This window comes from Podarcis filfolensis, assembly GCF_964270895.1.
Source record: "Podarcis filfolensis genome assembly, chromosome: 3".
NCBI classification, from domain to species: Eukaryota; Metazoa; Chordata; class Lepidosauria; order Squamata; family Lacertidae; genus Podarcis; species Podarcis filfolensis.
The window spans coordinates 6,885,748-6,904,175 of record NC_139606.1 but is presented as its reverse complement, the minus strand read 5'-3'; the positions used below and the strand labels follow the sequence as shown (position 1 = coordinate 6,904,175).

Sequence of the window (18,428 nt, the reverse complement as noted above, 5' to 3'; positions counted from 1 at the left end):
ATTTGAACCGCCGACCTTTCGATCGGCAAGCCCTAGGCGCTGAGGCTTTTACCCACAGCGCCACCCTCGTCCTAAGGAAGGCAATACAGCTCTCTTATTTCTATTTACATCTATGGACTTACTTACTGTGGTTTTTTTTCCAAGGGAATTGTAAATGTTAAAGTTGCTCAACATGATGATGCTTAGAATTGTATTTCCTCAGTGATAAAGCTTTCAGTAAACAGGTTATGCATGCCATCTTCCATGCAGACAAGAGATGATTCATTCTGGAAGGTATGGCCTGAATTCTCGATGACTTATATCTCAGAACTGCATGAACTAACTCCACAGTTGCTTTGCCCCCCACCCATGTGTCATTTTAGCAAATGCAATACACATTTTAATGTACCGCACAAACAGTGCACTTTTAAAACATGGTCTTGCTTCATTCCCTTCACCCCTGCTGTTGCACAAAACATCCTGAAATCACAGACTGAATTTTCTTTCATTCTGAAATTTCAGCAGGTTATTTTTTTAAAAAAAAAAGTTGAAAAGTTATTGCTTTTTTTAAAAGAATCAGCAGCGAATGCTCTCTAAATTAAAACAGAGCAGTGTATGGCGCATCAACAATTTTGTAACAAAGAATGTTGGTGTTTATTCTGGGTAAAAGTGTTGTTTTTAATTACAGTAGAGTGAATTTATCACCACTGAGCGAGTTTATCTGTAATGTTATATTACACTCACAAATGTTTGGGAAGCCTACAGTATGTGCACACAAGTCTTAATTCAGAGGGGAACTATGCTAGTGATGGAGAAATATCCCAGTTCCATTTTCATCTCTGTTTCTCATTTTTCCTGTCTTCAGTTCTTCACATTTATGGGCCTCATATTAGCAATGTTATACAAAACATCTCTGGATATAGCTGCTTCCTTATATGTGCAAGGGGAGAAATGAAGCACTTGAAGCCCCCTTATATGATAGAGAAATAGATCTGAAATGTGCTCCGTAACAATAAGCCTGGCAAAAGATGTAGGCCCTGATCTATCTGTGCATGTGTGAACTGTGTTGCTCAACAGTTCGTTGAGAAAAGAGGAATAGGAAGAAAAGCCAAATTCAGTTCCTCTCTGTTCTCCTTCCTTAAAAGGTAACTGGCCTTGTTGTTGATTTTCTAAAAGGCCTAGAAGCTGGTCCTAGAAGCTGGATTTGAGGGGACGGGGGTTCCATATATACTGCACCCGTTGAATGTGTAGGTTTCCAGTTCATCTTCCTCAAGCCTTCTTTCACATGTGCAGGACCCCTGGCTAGATGGTTTTGGGGTTTTTTGTGTTGTTTTTTTGTTCTTCCTGCAATTAGAAACAGGAATGATTTCATTGGGGATGATTTCATATCCATCTGCATAGGTCTTCTAGTGCTATAATTGACTGAGAAATCATCGCAGAAAATCCCATTAGCCATCATTCCATCACAGGATACAGTCACTTGGCTGGAAAACAAACACTCACCTAAAATGAAAGGAAAACAATGAAAGTGGAATTTGAAATCTCAAAAGGCATCTCTGTGTTTCCTGACAATTTTCTTGCTGAGTTTCGAATATTAAAACCCTCCCAGTTGTTAAATAAAGAATGATGAGAAAAAGCATGCATTTTAATTTCCACTGGGAATATGTGTGGTGTGAGACAATTGTGTTATTACTTTTGTTTTGAAACGCGCACTCAGTGCCGTAATGTGTGGGAGACAGGTGGCGGCGAACAAATAAGCTGGAACAATGAAGTATACCTTGAAAAACAGCACTGTTTTGGGTTTCACATAACTTACTTAACCAGACAAGCCCTTTACTAAGTGCAAAAATCTCAGTGATCCTGGTTCTGAATGTATTTGCTTTTCTTTGCTTTTCTTTAGGAAAGCTTTCCAGAAAATATTGCATCCAGATTGGTAACAGTACTTTGAGCCATGCAGCACACTTCTAAGAATTTTGAAACAAAACTAACACAGCAACCCTAACCCCACATATGTGGTAGTAAGCCCCATTAAATTCAGTGAGGGTTACTTCTTAGTAGAAATGGTTCAATAGACATTACTACTACTACTATGAACCAAGATTCAAATGGCTGAACAGTTAGTTTTGCACGTCCAATGGGGCTTTAAGCTTATGTTCCTTTTTTAAAAAGCAACTTTCTGTACCACATAGCACACCTGTTTTGAAACTGAGTGGGCTTTCGAAATGACCCAGTCTGTTTTGGTGTGCTACTGCAGAAAATGTTTCCCAATATTTTTATAATTTTTTTATTATTGAGCATTAAAAGTTTTCACTCACAGGACACTGGCAACCAAATCCACCTGTGCAACTGTTGTTTTATTCTGTTTGTCTTTGGAATGCAGCTGTTATTGATCCTGGGGTTTTTTTCCTGATTTTTGAAAACACTCTGTGATATGGCATAGGAGCTTGTTGTGAGAAAAGGTTTTTAAAATGCCCTTGGGCACACCTAAAATAGTTCTTTAGATCCCTGGCCATTGTAAAATGTTGTCAACTTAATTGATATCCCTTTGAAAACTTGAACAATGGGGCAGTCCACTGACCTGGGCTTTAAAACCAGCTGGTGCTTGTTAAATATGTAGGAAAACTAGCTAGATCTCAAACCTTCAGCACAGAAATACTGGACATGAAATGGAACTCAAAAACTGTCAGCTCTTACACCCTATTGAAATTTTCATGGTTGATTGAGAATGAAAACGAGTAACTGTGAACGGTGGGACCATTCCTCTTTAGGCAAATGTGGTTCTGATCATCGTTATCAAATATGAAATTGCTATGAAATTAGTCCAACTTGGGTCTGCTGGAGAAAGTAGCACATCAGATACCCTCAAAGGGCCAAAATATGCGATTATTTGCTTTGGTGTATGAATTCGTTCCGTTCAAAATGCTTGACTAAGCATTCTTATGACAAACTAAGGTTGGAAACACAGCAGAAAATGGCCGCCGTCTCATCTCTTGGCATGGGATGCAATGTCCCTTCCCCCCAAATATTTAAAAAATATCTAGAGCCAGGATCATGAGACCAGGCACAATGTTCGTTGAAGTGCTGGCTGAGGTCCCAGCTGTGCCTGCCATCTTCGTTGTGTGCCTGGAACTCTGAGTGATGCTTCAATGGGCCTTGCACTCAGCTGCTGGACCCCAGCCGTTAATTCTTTCTAAAGGGAGGGGAAGCATCCTGCTGCTGCCTCAAATTTTGGGATGGGGAGCAGCATGACCAGGGTGGCAGCAGGGGTGGCCAAAATTTTGTGGCAGCTATATACACTGCACAATGTGTTCACCTCTCTCACGCGCCTGAACACTCCACATATGATATTGGGATGAATGTAGACACCATGGGCAACCTTGTCTAGCATACTATTTAATGCAAAATTTATATCCTGCATTCCCGGGGTAAATCAGACTTGTCTACATGGGGTTCCCAGGCAGTCTTCCATCCAGACACAGACCTGCTTAGCTTTAGCAGAGCTGATGCCTGCTGCGCCTTTGGACCATGCCCTGGGCCCATATTTACTTTTAGCTCTCCTCTGTCTCTTGCCCCCATCTCCATTTTGACTGCTCACTGGCTATGTTTCATGTTAACACTGAACTGTTTAATGTTGAACTGTTGGGATTGATGTGGCACTTTTTCCTTCTTCTTCTCTGCACTGGGGCTGCTTCTTCAGCAAAGTAAAAGGAGTTTCAGTGTGAGAATCAGTCATTCGGATTTTTTTCCCCTACCCCTTAAAAAGCAAAAGGCTAAAAGGGTTGCTCAGATTTAGAAGAAAACCCCGCCAGAAGCACTTCTTTGTTATTTGGACTGAGAACAAAGCGGAGCCCTACCTTCCTGGCTAGGTAAAGGTAAAGGGACCCATGGCTGTTAGGTCCAGTCGTGGCCGACTCTGGGGTTGTGGCACTCATCTCACTTTACAGGCCGAGGGAGCCGGCGTTTGTCCACAGAGAGTTTTTCCAGGTCATGTGGCCAGCATGACTAAGCCGCTTCTGGCGAACCAGAGCAGCACACAGAAATGCCATTTACGTTCCCGCTGGAGCGGTACCTGTTTATCTACTTGCACTTCAACATGCTTTCGAACTGCTAGGTTGGCAGGATCAGGGACTGAGCAACGGGAGCTCACCCCGTTGCAGGGAGTCAAACCACCAACCTTCTGATCGGCAAGCCCTAGGCTCAGTGGTTTAGACCAATTTCTTGGCTCGTACCAAAGGCAGTTTGCAGTGGGATGTCCCTCTTTCTCTTTCCTCCAACTCTCTCAGGGGATCTTTGCTTTAAGGCCTGTGTTGTCTGTCATGTGAGAATGCTCACATATGTGCAAGGATCCGGGTCCCTGCTATGCGCAGTCCAATTTATTTATTTGCCTGCTTAAGTTAGGTGCAGCCTGCAATTTCATGTGTACACAGTGTGCTGCAATCTGTGTCCCTCATTCTGTTCTCTTCCGCCCTATCCATACACACTTTCCTATTTCAATGATAAACACTAAGCAACTTCTTTCTTTTCTTTTTCTTTTTGACATTACATTTTTTTGTAGAGTCCAAAATGTGCGGGCTCTTACCAGTTGCAAATCCCTGGGGTTGTTAATGGTTAGGAATGTGTGACTTTTTGAATGTGTGTGGACACTCTGAAGTACATCTTATGAACTGTACCAAACCAAAAGCCGTAAGGGAAAGTTGAAAAGAACTTTGAAGAGAGAGCTCAAGAGGGTGCAAAACAGTTAAGAGGTGCTCATGAATGCTGTGAGGCTGGCAGAAGTTTCTGACATGCTGGGACCTGGTCTTCTCGGAGTTGAGTTGCTTGGTAATGCAGCCCAGAGCAGATGGTTGACTCTATCAAAGGCTAAATACTGGCACAAAACCTGATCTGTACCAAACCAAACGTACTACAAAGCAGATGTATAACGTATAAACAAACTTTATCCGGCAAGGGAGTATTCTGAGATGCTGAATGCAAGTATACATAAGGCTGTGAAAGATTATTTACAATGGCCAGCGGTATCTCTTCCACTTATCTCTGTATTGCTTTTCGTAACTAAGTATAACCAGTTCATTTTTAGAACCTCTCAGAAATAAATACACAGTGAAACCCAGTTAACATTTGTTAAATTTAACTTTTAAAATATTCATTTGAAACATTGAATGTGTTTTGTATAAAACTCTGTGCTTCAGAGACCTTATGTAAACTCTGTTGCAGCAAGTATGATATCTTTCGAGGCATTTATGATGCCTCCTGAGTCCTCATCATGTTGTTGACTTAAACCCCTTTTTCTTTTCTTTTTTTGGTCTGGGGTCCTTTCCTTTCAGCTATTTCCTGAACTGAAAAAGGGTTTTTAAGCTTACTTTAAAAGTCCTTAGTTTAGCAAAATAAACAGTCAGTCAACTCCATTCTTGATACTTTCCTACCTCCTTGAAGTATTTGGGGGGTAATAAATCTTCTCTCTGACAAGTCTCTGATGATCCATTACATTAATGCATCATTATGACAATGCTGGTGACGTACTAGAGCATTGTCTGCTGAGTACGTTGCTCCTCTTCTAACTTTTATACTTAATTTAAAAAAGAGGGTTGGAGGAGTGTTATATCCCAGTAAGGAAATATCTGTGGCATTTAAAACGGAATCTCTCTGCGTGTATATCTCCACCAGCAAACTTTGCATGCACACAAATAATTGTTTCTTAATTTTTTCAGATTTTGCTTTATAATTCTTAAAACTTTGGTGCCTGCTAATGTTGAAAGCAGCCTTCTGCCCTGAATTCTACAGCAACCTCTAGATCAAATAGGAGAACAATTATTTGACGGAACACCCCATGCATCAGATGCAAACAGTAAGAATATATGAAGAAGAAGAAGAAGAAGAAGAAGAAGAAGAAGAAGAAGAAGAAGAAGAAGAAGAAGAGGAGGAGGAGGAGGAGGAGGAAGAGTAGTAGTAGTAGTAGTAGTAGTAGTAGTAGTAGTTTGGATTTGATATCCCGCTTTATCACTACCCTAAGGGGTCTCCAAGCCGCTAACATTCTCCTTTCCCTTCCTCCCCCACAACAAACACAATGTGAGGTGAGTGGGGCTGAGAGACTTCAGAGAAGTGTGACTAGCCCAAGGTCACCCAGCAGCTGCATGTGGAGGAGCGGAGACGCAAACCCGGTTCACCAGATTATGAGTCCACTGCTCTTAACCACTACACCACACTGACCTCCCCCTTAAATAAAGACACATTTGACTCAAATTATAGTTTTGGTTTTTGGCAGAATTTAGGCCACAACTTTATTGATTACAGAAAACTGAGTGGTTGCATAGGCCCTGATACAACTAGCTCCCTACACCCTTGCAGGTAGTGCTGACCCAGAGCTCTATCATAGGTCAGCCAAGGGTGAACACCTGAGGCAGGTGAAAAGCCTGGGAACAGACTCTGTTCACCCCCCAGATGCTCCCCTGGACTCAGGCACGGGCACAGCCCCCTCTCGGGGGTTGACCAAACCAAGTTGAGTCCCTGGATTCCTTTAACGGAATACCCTTCACATAGGGATGGCGAAACCGTTCTCCCATCCCTATCACATGAACCAGTGCCTATCTGCAACCTTACAAGTTGTGACAAATTGCTACACGGCAGGCAAAACCCAATGGCAACAGCCAATCAGCCGAGTGGGGGAAATTCCTGCCGTGCCCCCGTCCCAACGACAGACGACACACGACGGCATAGCAAGGTCAATCGCAAAATGCCCTAAAATTAGGGAGAGGTGGGCGGGTGTTTTTTTCTCAAATTGACACAGAAAGTATTGATAGACTGTGTTGTGTTCCTTCGGGGTGGACGCTTTTTGAGAACTCTTTGAATTTATTTACTACTAAGCTCATATTCAGCCATCATGTTGATATACAAATGCCACCTATTTCATATACACAGTTGCATGTAATTAACATATTTTTAACACATGTAGATTGGCAATAATATGCTTCTCCAACAATAGAAGAGATCCTTTTGGAGCACATTTTGAAATTGTTTCCATCAATTAAGAATTTGATGTCGCCTGTGAAATACCTGTAGCAATGTGTTTACACAATCATTATCAATCGTTATTAATATTTAGTTTGGACTTTGGTTTTAACGTGCCTTCTTTTTTCTGATTCCTCTACCCCATCGGCAAACATGCAGCATGATGCTATAACGCTTATTCAAAAGTGAATCCCCAAAGAAGTGGTCGTGAAATTACATGAGAAGTGCTAGGAACATGATTTAAAAATAAAACAAAATTGGGGAGTCTTACGTGGGCCATATAAGTATCCTAATGTTTGCATGTAACTCCCAAGCCACTTGCCACGAACTCCTGCCTTTCTTAAGCTAATAAATTAGTATCCTAACAGTCACCAAATTGTCTGAACTTACATCTGACAATTTGTTTTCATGCAGCGGGACAAAGCAGCAAACTGGGTTACGTTCCCAAGACATCCTTTGTAATCAGTAGTTTACTTGAAGTTACTTGTTTAAATCTTCAATGAAATCCCAGTTATGATCAACTGTGTGAGGTCTGAGAACTGCTTTTGAATAGACCTTAGAAAGATTGCAGAATATGTCTTCTGAAAAGCCTAACAGTTCCACGTATCACATTGATCCTAATTATTTTGATTAAGGGTCGTAAAAGTACATACAGTTACCGGGACACATGAACATTTTGTTCTTGCTAGAGAAACAATGTGATCTACAGTTTTCTGGCAAACCAGATTGTTTCGTTGTAGTAGCTGTTTGGGTCTTTGATACTGTTTAGAACAAAATTATCTTGAGTTTAACTCTGTATACAACAGAAAATGAACAATGGTGGGTGTTTTTTTGTTCATTTTTTTAAAAAAAATCCCATTGTAGATGAATACTAAAAAAGCTATTTTCATATTGTACAGTATTAGCACACTTCAAAATGACTTGGATAGGAATTGGTCCTTTAAGACATTTCCTGCAAGGTAGAGAAAAATTGTTAAGATCTCCCTATCTGTATGCTACTGCTGGGGTTACTACTCTTAACTATGTTGGTTCAAAAGCTACCACATCCCAAACAACAAGAGAATGTTAGGTAGCCCTTTTTTGTAGGCTGTCTAGCAGGCTAGTCTGCTAGAAATTTTCAGGAACAGGGTGGGGGGTTAAATAAATGTAAGACCCTGCTATGAGGTTGAGATAAATGGATTGTGACAATGCAATCAGCTCAGAACACAATTGAGACTAAATGCAAACTATTTGTAATTGTCAGGAGCCTTAAAGTAATAAACAGAACAAAAAAACAAAAACCATACTCAATTATGAGTAGGATCAGTTTGTGTCAACTTTACGATGATTTAAAAGTCTGCTGTCTGGATCTGCAACTTACTCATCTGTAAAACTATTTAAAGAGGTCTTTGACAACCAGTTGAGCTTGTGAGTTTCTCTTCCCCCACATTTTCTCAATATTTATTGTAAAAACGAAGCCCTTGTCTGGACTGAGAGATGATCTATCTCAGACAGAAGCTTAACAAAGCCTCCCAGATGAAGCAGACCAAAGATGGAGTTTCCTTGTTTAACTAAAATGAGACATTTCCTTGAACCTAGTCTCTCTTTAGGAATTTCTAGCTAGGTTTGGCCATTTTGATATAGGGGGCACTGTAACCTAATCTTCATTACCCAAAAGAGCCACGGCTATGCCAAACTTGGAAACGTTATCTGCATTTGATGTGCAAATGATCTACAGTCAGCCAACGAAGAGGAAGGAGCAATAAGAATGCTTCTTCTATTACCTGGATCCCAGCATCATTACATGTGACCACAGCTCATTATCTTCCTTATTAAAACTGTGGTATAAAATGACCTTGGATGACACCGCAAGACAAAGGAGAAGCCTTTCTGGAAATTCCAGTTCCCTAATGCCAAATATGGCAACTGTCCTGGACTAGAATCAGGATGTGTCTGGGATGTTTGGATTAGTTCGTGATACTCTTCACAAAATGTTTCCTTCCCTGTAGAGTATGGTTACCAGATGTCCCCATTTCTCTGGGACAGTCCCCGGATTTACAAATCTGTCCCTGGAGAAAATCTGTCCCCGGATTTCATTTAATGTCCCCGGATTTATATTTTAAGTGTTGTAGATTTATTAGTAGGGAATGAATGTTGTGTGATTGGTTCAACGGCACAAGACACATCATATGGAGACTTCCAGAGAGGCAAAATGGCGGGCACCATGGCAGCGAGCAGCTCCTGAAGCCAGCCAGAGCCAACTGCGCTACCAGGCTGGCTCCAGGCTGCTGAGACTGCCGATGCCACTGCACGTCAACTGGGGGAACCGCTGACCCCCCCCCCCGACCCAAATTGAGCTGGGAACGAGAGCACCCGGACGACTGCCCAGTGGTGCTCCGGGGCCAGGAAAACCCTGGAGCCGAAGCAGGGAGAAGGAGAAGGAAGAGAGAGAAAAGGGAAGGAGAAAAAAGAGGGAGCCCCGACCTTGCCACACCTCTGCCGCCGCCACTGAGGAGGAGAGGAGAGGAGAGCACCGGGAGGGCAAGGACACGTGGCTGAGCCCAGGCCCGACCTGAGCCTACTGCACGGCAGCTAGCACTCCAAGAGAACAGGCCAAGGCCCAGAGGAAGGCTGCGCGACAGAGGAGACCACAGAAGAGAAGATATTGCTTCTTAATTATTATTATTTTAAATAACTTTTTAAAAATAACTCCCCCCCCTTTAAAAAAAAAGTGTCCCCGGATTCTTTGAAATTTTTTTGGTAACCTTACTGTAGAGGGCAGGCTGGAAAGAGCAATTCAACATCCTCTCTGTGTGTGTGTGTGTGTTTGTGTGTGTGTGTGTGTTTGGGGAGGGCAAAAAATAAATAAATGAGAGGCCAGTACTCATATCTTGATAAACGTGCCATGGATGCCGGAACAAAACCTAGACAGCAAAAACAGAGGTGCCTGTACTACATAACAGTGAGTACCATGTGTGCTTTGTGCTGTAGTGGGGACTCTAGCAGGAGATGGGGATTTTGACCTTTACCTTGTGCCTGATGATTCCTCCTCACCTTTTGTTAATTACTCTTCCTACCTGTAGCTTTGAGTTAATTATGGGTATGCTTTTGTTGAGGAGGTATGCCGTTTGTGGAATGCTCCCGCAGGGAGATTTGCCTGGCGCCTTCATTATATATATATTTTTATATAATGCTGATTAATATTCTACAGCCTTCTAAATGTGTCTGTGGGAAGGGGGTGGGGTTATTGTTTTGCTGTTTTGTTGTAGTTATTTACTTGTTTTTATCTTGCATTTGATTCTGTCAACCGCCCTGAGATCTTATGATGAAGAACAGTATACCACTCTCACACACACATATATGGAGGTGTTCACAAGAACCTGTGAAGTTCATCTGTTAGCTTACTTGCTCAATCAAATGTTTCTTTTAAAAAATAAAAAGTGTGCTTTTAATTTATACACACACACACACACATATATATATCTAAGTACAATCAACTGTTTGACCATTAGAGCTTTGTACAAGGTTCTTTTCAACCAGATACTTCTCAGTTTCTTCACTTCCTGGTTTCCAACAGGCACGTTTGCTTTGCTTTTCAGTATAATTTAGTAATAGGCCCAAGCCATTTTTCTGCCTGAAGCAAGGCTTGGCACCACTGCACCCTGCAGAGTCTGGTTCATCACGTTGTCCAAATCTGGACTCATGGTTCATTTCTTTCAAACACATCACATGGAGACCCTCCAAGTGTCCCTATATTCCATGGATGTCCCCGATTTAGAGAAGCCGTCCTGGTTTCTGATTTGATCCCGGAATGTCCCACTTTTCCTTAGGGTGTCCCTGGTTTCATTGGAGAATTGTTGGAGGGTATGGAGTTATCTAGGGACGTGGGTGGTGCTGTGGGTTAAACCACAGAGCCTAGGACTTGCCGATCAGAAGGTAGGCGGTTCGAATCCCCGTGACGGGGTGAGCTCCCGTTGCTCAGTCCCAGCTCCTGCCAACCTAGCAGTTCAAAAGCACATCAAAGTACAAGTAGATAAATAGGTACTACTCCGGCGGGAAGGTAAACGGCGTTTCCGTGCGCTGCTCTGGTTCGCCAGAAGCGACTTAGTCATGCTGGCCACATGACCCGGAAGCTGTACGCCAGCTCCCTCGGCCAATAAAGCGAGATGAGCACCGCAACCCCAGAGTAGGCCACGACTGGACCTAATGGTCAGGGGTCCCTTTACCTTTACCTTTATGGAGTTATCTGACCCCTGAACCATCTGAAGGCATTCCTGTATAGGGAAGTTTTTAATGTTTAATGTTTTATTATGTTTTTTTATATGTTGGAAGCTGCCCAGAGTGGCCGGGGCAACCCAGTAAGATGTGTGAGGTATAAATAGTAAAATTATCATTATGGAATAGGGCGGCCCTATTTTCATCAGAGAAATGTTGGAGGGTATGCACAAGCAGTAATCCACAAACAAATATCAGTTACTACTCATGGTTTGTTTGGAGCAAATGAACCATGAATCCAGTTCTGGACAAGGCACAGCAAGGGAAGCGGGGAACACTATGGGAACTTTTCAGCAGTAGAATCCAGTATGCTGCTTTTTCACATTAAACAACTGCAAGAGTTTGCTTTAAACTATGGTTTAATGTTTGCGAATCATGTCACGGTGTCCCTCTGCTGGTATGGTGAAATGAATCAAATCTACATACAAATCTAAAGGCTTGATGCTCAAGCCCTGTTCATATGCAGATTGACTAACAGAACTTCTGGATTTTGCTTCTATAAAACAGATCTGGAAACATTTCTCAGTTTACACAATAGACTGTTTTTATTCAGTTAAATTATGCTTTGTTTGGTGGCTTTTAAAAAGAAATTTATTCTACTTAACTCTGGCCAAGAACGCTTCAGCTGAACAGCCTGGGTTCCTTTGAACATGCACATGCAAGAAGACAAGAACAAAAAAATAATAATCCTGTACCTTCCCACTCTGGTTGCATTTACATCAGTATTCGCTGCATTTCCAGTGCACTCTGTCCACTGGAGTTTGAAGCCGGCTTCACATTATATTAGCCACAATCCATCTGTGGCTTAAGAAATGCTCCCCACTGATGCACCTAACCTCAAACCAGCTTCCAGAAAATGGAAGGTGTGGTTACACTGTGGTGTGAACAGTTTAGGAGGCTTTTGCGTATGTGCTGGTGACATAGCTGTCAACTGTCCCTTATTTGGTGGGAAACTCCCTTATCCTAGCGCCGTGTCCCACTGCTGTCCCTTATGGATGATGTCCCTTAAATTTCCCGCTTTTCATGGTCCCCCGGCTCGGGAGGGAAGCAGCGGCTCGGGGCCCTGCATTGCGAGAGAGAGCGTTCGCTGGCGCCGTCATCCTGGCATGAGGAGTTCCATCGGCCCTTCCCCGCCCGAGACAGAGGGGGGAGGGAGAGAGACTCTCGCCCACGCCGCCCGCGAGCCCGGAGGTGGCAGCGATGGTGGCAGCTGAGGAGGCAGCCTGAGGGAGGAGGAAGAGGAGGGGATGGGGAGGGACACAGAAGGGTGTGCTGCCACAACTGCCTCATGCCGGATTGACAGCATCTGTCAATCCTACCAATGTATGTAACTCTTTACAATAGCAAAATCCCTTATTTTGGCTGCTGATCCCTTATTTTCGAGGCTGCTGGTCCCTTATTTTCAAATCTGTAAGTTGACAGCTATGGCAGGTGATGGCACATGCGCCGACGACCACTTCACTGAGTTGGAGTTTGGCATGGGACAGCGAATCATCAGGTGAAGGCAGCCCTGCCCCGACTCAGTTGTGAACAGAAACGGAAGAAAGCAATTTGAAAATGCAGCAGATGCAGAATGGTTCCACAGCATTCCAAGACTCATGTGAACATACCCTTAGATTCCTGTGACTGTGCCAATATGACAGTAATAGGCTTTGGTAAATGGAAGTGGGGTGAAAGGGGGGAAAGACACACGCACACCCCTTTTCTCAGAGTTGAGCTGATCTCTGTATAGAGGAGCTGTGAACAAAAAGCGCTGGGACATCCTTAAGTGTAGAAACATAGGAAACCAATAACCAGAGCACAGCTAGTGGAGCCACATCTGAAGCTGCAAAGTACACTACCACCTTGTGAGCATTGTTTAAGAAAGAGTTAATCTGCCAATTCTGTTTCCTTCTTGCTTGCTTGCTTGCTCCCTCCCTCCCTACACACACACACACACCCTCTTTCTGGCTCTAATTTAAACAAGTTGCGAACGCGTAAGTTATGATATATGCATAGGGTTTTGCATTAAGTTTGCAATGTCAGGTTTGTTTATAAAAATCGTATTTTTAACCACTTGCCTGGAGGCACTGTTCAGGGGAGCCGTGAGCAGCAAGCTGATTTTTAAAGAGGCCGTTTTCTTTCTCCATGAACTTAGAATGGAGATTTCGGCGTTCTGGATGGCATGCTTACTTTAAAACGTCTCAGTACGCCACAAATTTGCAATTAAGTTTATTTACTTAGCAGCAGGGAATTGACTTGCTTTAGATGATTGGCGCATGACCCCTCACATACCTCAGAGAAGTTGGCAAGGTCCCTTTTACCTCTCATGGGGAAAATTGCTTTCCAACAGTTTGGAGGCCTGTTTACAATGGGGTTTTCCCCCTCTCTCCTCCTATTGTGCAATGTTAACATCCTCCATAAACCTAATAGTCACACAGTAGTTAATAAGGGGCAGAAAGTTTTATGGTCTCTCCCACAATCGTTAAATTATTGCTACTGTAATTTACTCCAGCCAGGTAATTTTTGGAAAATAAGGGGCATTGTATTCTTGCAAACTGAAGAAAGACAGACCCTTCGCAACTGTAAGTTTATAGTGTCATTGCACTGTGCTCTGTCGAGCTGAGTTATAAATGCTTTACCATCTCAACAAATTGAAGGGACATATTTTGAGATGATTTGGCTAGGATTGCCCTTCCGCAAGTTCAGTGTTACGATTGCTGAAGAAACTCCCAGACCAAAACTGCTAGCTTTTTCCTGACCCTGCTTCTGTACTGGCAGCCAGATGAATTGAAACAATTAAGGAGGAGAAACTTTTTCTGGCACAGAAATAAGGTGATGGGGAATGTGTCACCTGTTACATTATGTGGTGTCACATGGCTGGTAAAGACTGAAAGAGCAGTACTAGTGTAAAAAGATGGGAATTCCATCAAACATTCATCTCTGTGTTCATCTAAAAGGAAAATTAAATAGCATTGGTGTACATTCCAGTAAATTTCCAAAACAAAACAGAAATCAAAGTTGATATAACCAATTTTGGATTCTCTCTCTCTCTCTCTCTCTCTCTCTCTCTCTCTCTCTCTCTCACACACACACACACACACACACACACACACACGGCTGTCACCAGCACAATCCTATCTATGTTTACTCAGAAGTAAACCCCAGGAAAATGTGTATAGGATTGCAGTCTAAAAAATGCTTTTGTGTACGGCGACTACTTAAAGCATCATATTTAGCATTCAACAAACAATTTTTTGGGGGGAAGGGAAAAATATTTTCTGGGGAATACCTATTTCCTTAACAAGCATACTTTTAAAATAAATGCTATAGCTGTGGAACCCACAATTCAGAAAGGGGGTGGATAGGGTAGACATGATTTTCCCTACAGAAACAAAACTATTAATATTTAGAAAGTGCAGAAGAGGTTTTGTTTTCTTTTGAATTCTCTGCTATTCTTTTGATTCTCCGAAGAGCTATTAGTTGATGCTTTCCCCATAACACAATATCTGCCTTCTATTTTGCAAAGAACTTACCATTATAAATGTTGTTCATTTGAATCTAGGGTGCTGGGAGAAAGGTTTCACCAGTCAGAGCAGTTAGCATCAAGCCCCAACTGTGCTGCACTCCTGTCTGTTAGAAAACACTTGAGTGGCAGCCCTAATTACCTGTTTCTACATATAGTTCTCATGGGGAAGTAGAAGCTGTCATAATTCCTGGCCACTTGTAAGGAGAATGACCTACCGACAACAACCGCTAAAGCTGAACATCCAATAAATTAAGGCTCCGTTGCCTTCGTTTATTTTTATGAGTATCCTAGAAAGAAGTCTAGCCAAACGTTCCACCTCGTATACAACTTGCAAGGTGATAAATAGGCATGCATGCCCTCTGAGGACTGCCTGAGACTTTACAAATATCCTGTACAGAAAGCACTTCTGTGATGTGGGGGGACGGGACATGATGACCGCATGCAGATTGCATGTGGTGGCTTGACATGCGTGTACCCGACAGATATGCTTCACCTTAAGAACCTGTTAGCAACTGCTCCTTTTCAATGCATGTACACACAGCAGGAGAGAGATGTGGGTGATCATCAAAAGTGAGGGCCAACGGCCACTCGGAACTGCACAGAGAGCAGAGGGTTTTCCCTGGCATTGCAGTGGCTCTGATGCGTGTGGCTGGCAACCATCTGTCTCGAGAGACAATAGAGTGTGCCTCCTGGGGTGAACTCAAATCACTGCATTAGCACCACCAAAGTGACCTCCCCAGGGTGCAAGCCTGGGCAGTGTGTATGGAGACCCTGGGCTGCCCAGAGGGCAAGACCACCACCCCGCCTCGCTGATGTGGTCTAAAGGAAAGGAAAGCAATACGTTTGGCACCAGCTGGGCTGCAGGAGTTGCCAGAAGGAGGGGTACAAGGAGCCATCCAACCATCTTAGGGACTCCACACTGCATTTGTGTAGGGTTCACTCCTTGTTTTTTTCTTCTCCCAACGCTGTCCCACAAGGCAGAGGTGGTTTAGGATCACAGTTTTCCTTCTGTTAGATCAGGGGTAGGCAACCTAAAGCCTGGGGGCCGGATGCGGCCTAATCGCCTTCTCAATCCGGCCCGCGGACGGTCCGGGAATCAGCATGTTTTGACATGAGTAGAATGTGTCCTTTTATTTAAAATGCATCTCTGGGTTATTTGTGGGGCATAGAAATAAGTTCATTTATTTTTTTCCCAAAATATAGTCTGGCCCCCCACAAGGTCCGAGGGACAGTGGACCGGCCTCCTGCTGAAAAAGTTTGCTGACCCCTGCTTGAAACCATCTTTTTATATTTGGTAACCAAAAGTAGTCTAATTGTATTCTCGTTACTGCTGCATGGAATAACACCTTTGGATTTTGTAAGTAAAGCTTTTAAATTTACTTGAGAGTGTGGTCTACTTGTTGCCAGAGAGGTAGAGAGAGGGACAAATGCTGTAGGCAGATTAAAAGGGATGTGCAAAGGGGGTCTAACAACCCATATTCCCACACTATACTGCTGCTTAACTGTGACTGTTTCAAACTTTGCTGGGTGCTTTCTCCCGCTGGAGAATGTGCAAAATACTAGGAATTCATTTATTTATTTTCAAAATATAGTCCAGCCCACCACATGATCTGAGAGATGGAAGACTGGCCCACGGCTGGAAAAGGTTGCTGATCCCTGTGCTAAATTGTTGGTTGAGTGAGCTTCACGGCTCAGTGGGAATATGGAGGCAAATTTCCTCTCTAGCACCCCATACACTGTCTAAGAGGGACACAGGTGGCGCTGTGGTGTAAACCACTGAGCCTCTTGGGCTTGCTGATCTGAAGGTTGGCGGTTCGAATCCCCATGACGGGGTGAGGTCCCATTGCTCTGTCCCAGCTCCTGCCAACCTAGCAGTTCCAAAGCAAGTAGATAAATAGGTATCACTGTGGCAGGAAGGTTACCTTTACCTTTTTTACACTGTCTAAGGTCTGTGAGCAAAGGGCGGCGGGGCTGGTTCCCACTCTTACGTCTATTTGCAAGAAGCAGTGAGAAAGGAGTTCCTCACACAGCAACCAAGCACCTAGTTGCTAACTACACAGTTGTTTCTAGCGTAGGTTGCTGACGTCTGCAAAGGTGCCTGTTCAGGCCAGAACTGCATGCTAGCATGATGCTGAGTGCTAGCATGGCTGAATGTCAACTCCCAGTGCTTAGACCAGGGGTCAGCAAACTTTTTCAGCAGGGGGCTGGTCCACTGTCCCTCAGACCTTATGGGGGGCCAGACTATATTTTGAAGAAAAAAACGAACGAATTCCTATGCCTCCAAATAACCCAGAGATGCATTTTCAATAAAAGGACACATTCTATTCATGTAAAAACACGCTGATTCCCGGACCGTCTGCAGGCCAGATTTAGAAGGCGATGGGGCCGGATCAGGCCCCCGGGCCTTAGTTTGCCTACCCATGGCTTAGACAGTAAGACTTCCCACAATGTGCCCTGCAGTGCTGGCCAGTGGTTCCAAACGGCAACCTGGTTCACTATATGCTGCTGGAGCTACTCATTATGCTTTTTTTAAAATTCTTTTTTACATAGAAGTGCTTCTCATCCAGGGATACAGACACACACACACGGACACACACATACTCCTGTAAGACATGCTGGTTCCCCCTCCTTAGATCTTTGTCTATTGGTTTCATTAAGAACCTCTTTGTGAACACCGCTTGCAAGGAAGAGAGCAACCAGAAAAGCAAACTAACGAGACAGGTAGCCCGTGATGAACATGGCAGCCTACCCCAAGAACAATAATTGAGTCAGACATATGGGTTTTAAGTGCTTCCTAAAGGGGACAGTTATGAAGCCGACCACACACTCAGAGACCCTTCTGCAAGAAAGCAGCCTGCTGAAAAGTGGAGCCTCAGCCTTGCAGCTGCCGATTTTGCTCTGTCAGTAGCCACAGCTGCTTGCCTTTTTCTTCTAAAGTTAGTCGGGGATGAATGAAACTAGAGAGAAGCACATTAGCAGGACATTTCTCTCAACAAGAAGATGCTGGTCCAAGTTCTCAGCTCATTTGTCATTTTTTTAACCAAACCTCAATTGGATTAAAGTCAAAAGCATAAAAGTGTTTTATTATTGGGGATAGAGAATCAGTTTGTAATAGGTATAGAGAGTCTAGTTGAATGAGCCATTTCTCCATTGCCCCCTTTACCCAACTATTATTTTGTGCTTGTTTATTTGATTTGGTCATTTGTCTTCTCACCAAGAAGCTCTTCTTTGTAAAGAGTCAACTGATTGGAAAGTTTGGGGCCGAATTCATGGGATGGGATGGGATTCTTTGCTTTAGGGTGCTTCAATCAACCCTCCTCACAGATTAAAAAGCACATGAGGTTGGAGTCTCAGGCTGCCTAGCCCCACCTCCTTGCCAATGACATACATGTCTAGGGCTCCTTCAGGCAAGGAGGAATCTGTGGGCCATTTAGGATTCCTCCTCATGTAAGATCCTTGACATGGTTGCTGAACAAGGTGTGTGTGTGTGGCTGGTTCAACTAGCACATGTCATGCAAGCTGGCATTGCCTCATAAACCCTCACATCTTGAAACCAAGTGTGTGATAAGGTGTGTATAATGACAAACCTAGACAGCATCTTAAAAAGTAGAGACATCACCTTGCCAACAAAGGTCCGTATAGTAAAAGCTATGGTTTTCCCAATAGTGATGTATGGAAGTGA

At 43.4% G+C, this 18,428-nt stretch overlaps 1 long non-coding RNA gene across 1 annotated transcript; it reads right to left on the bottom strand.

Annotated features, from left to right (window-relative positions):
* Window positions 1–1,105: 1,105 nt before the first annotated feature.
* Window positions 1,106–14,842, bottom strand: LOC310759526. Its single transcript, XR_014546378.1, has 2 exons — window positions 14,754–14,842; window positions 1,106–1,482 (listed from the first exon to the last, which is right to left on the bottom strand). It is a non-coding gene; the product is annotated as an uncharacterized lncRNA (long non-coding RNA).
* Window positions 14,843–18,428: the final 3,586 nt, after the last annotated feature.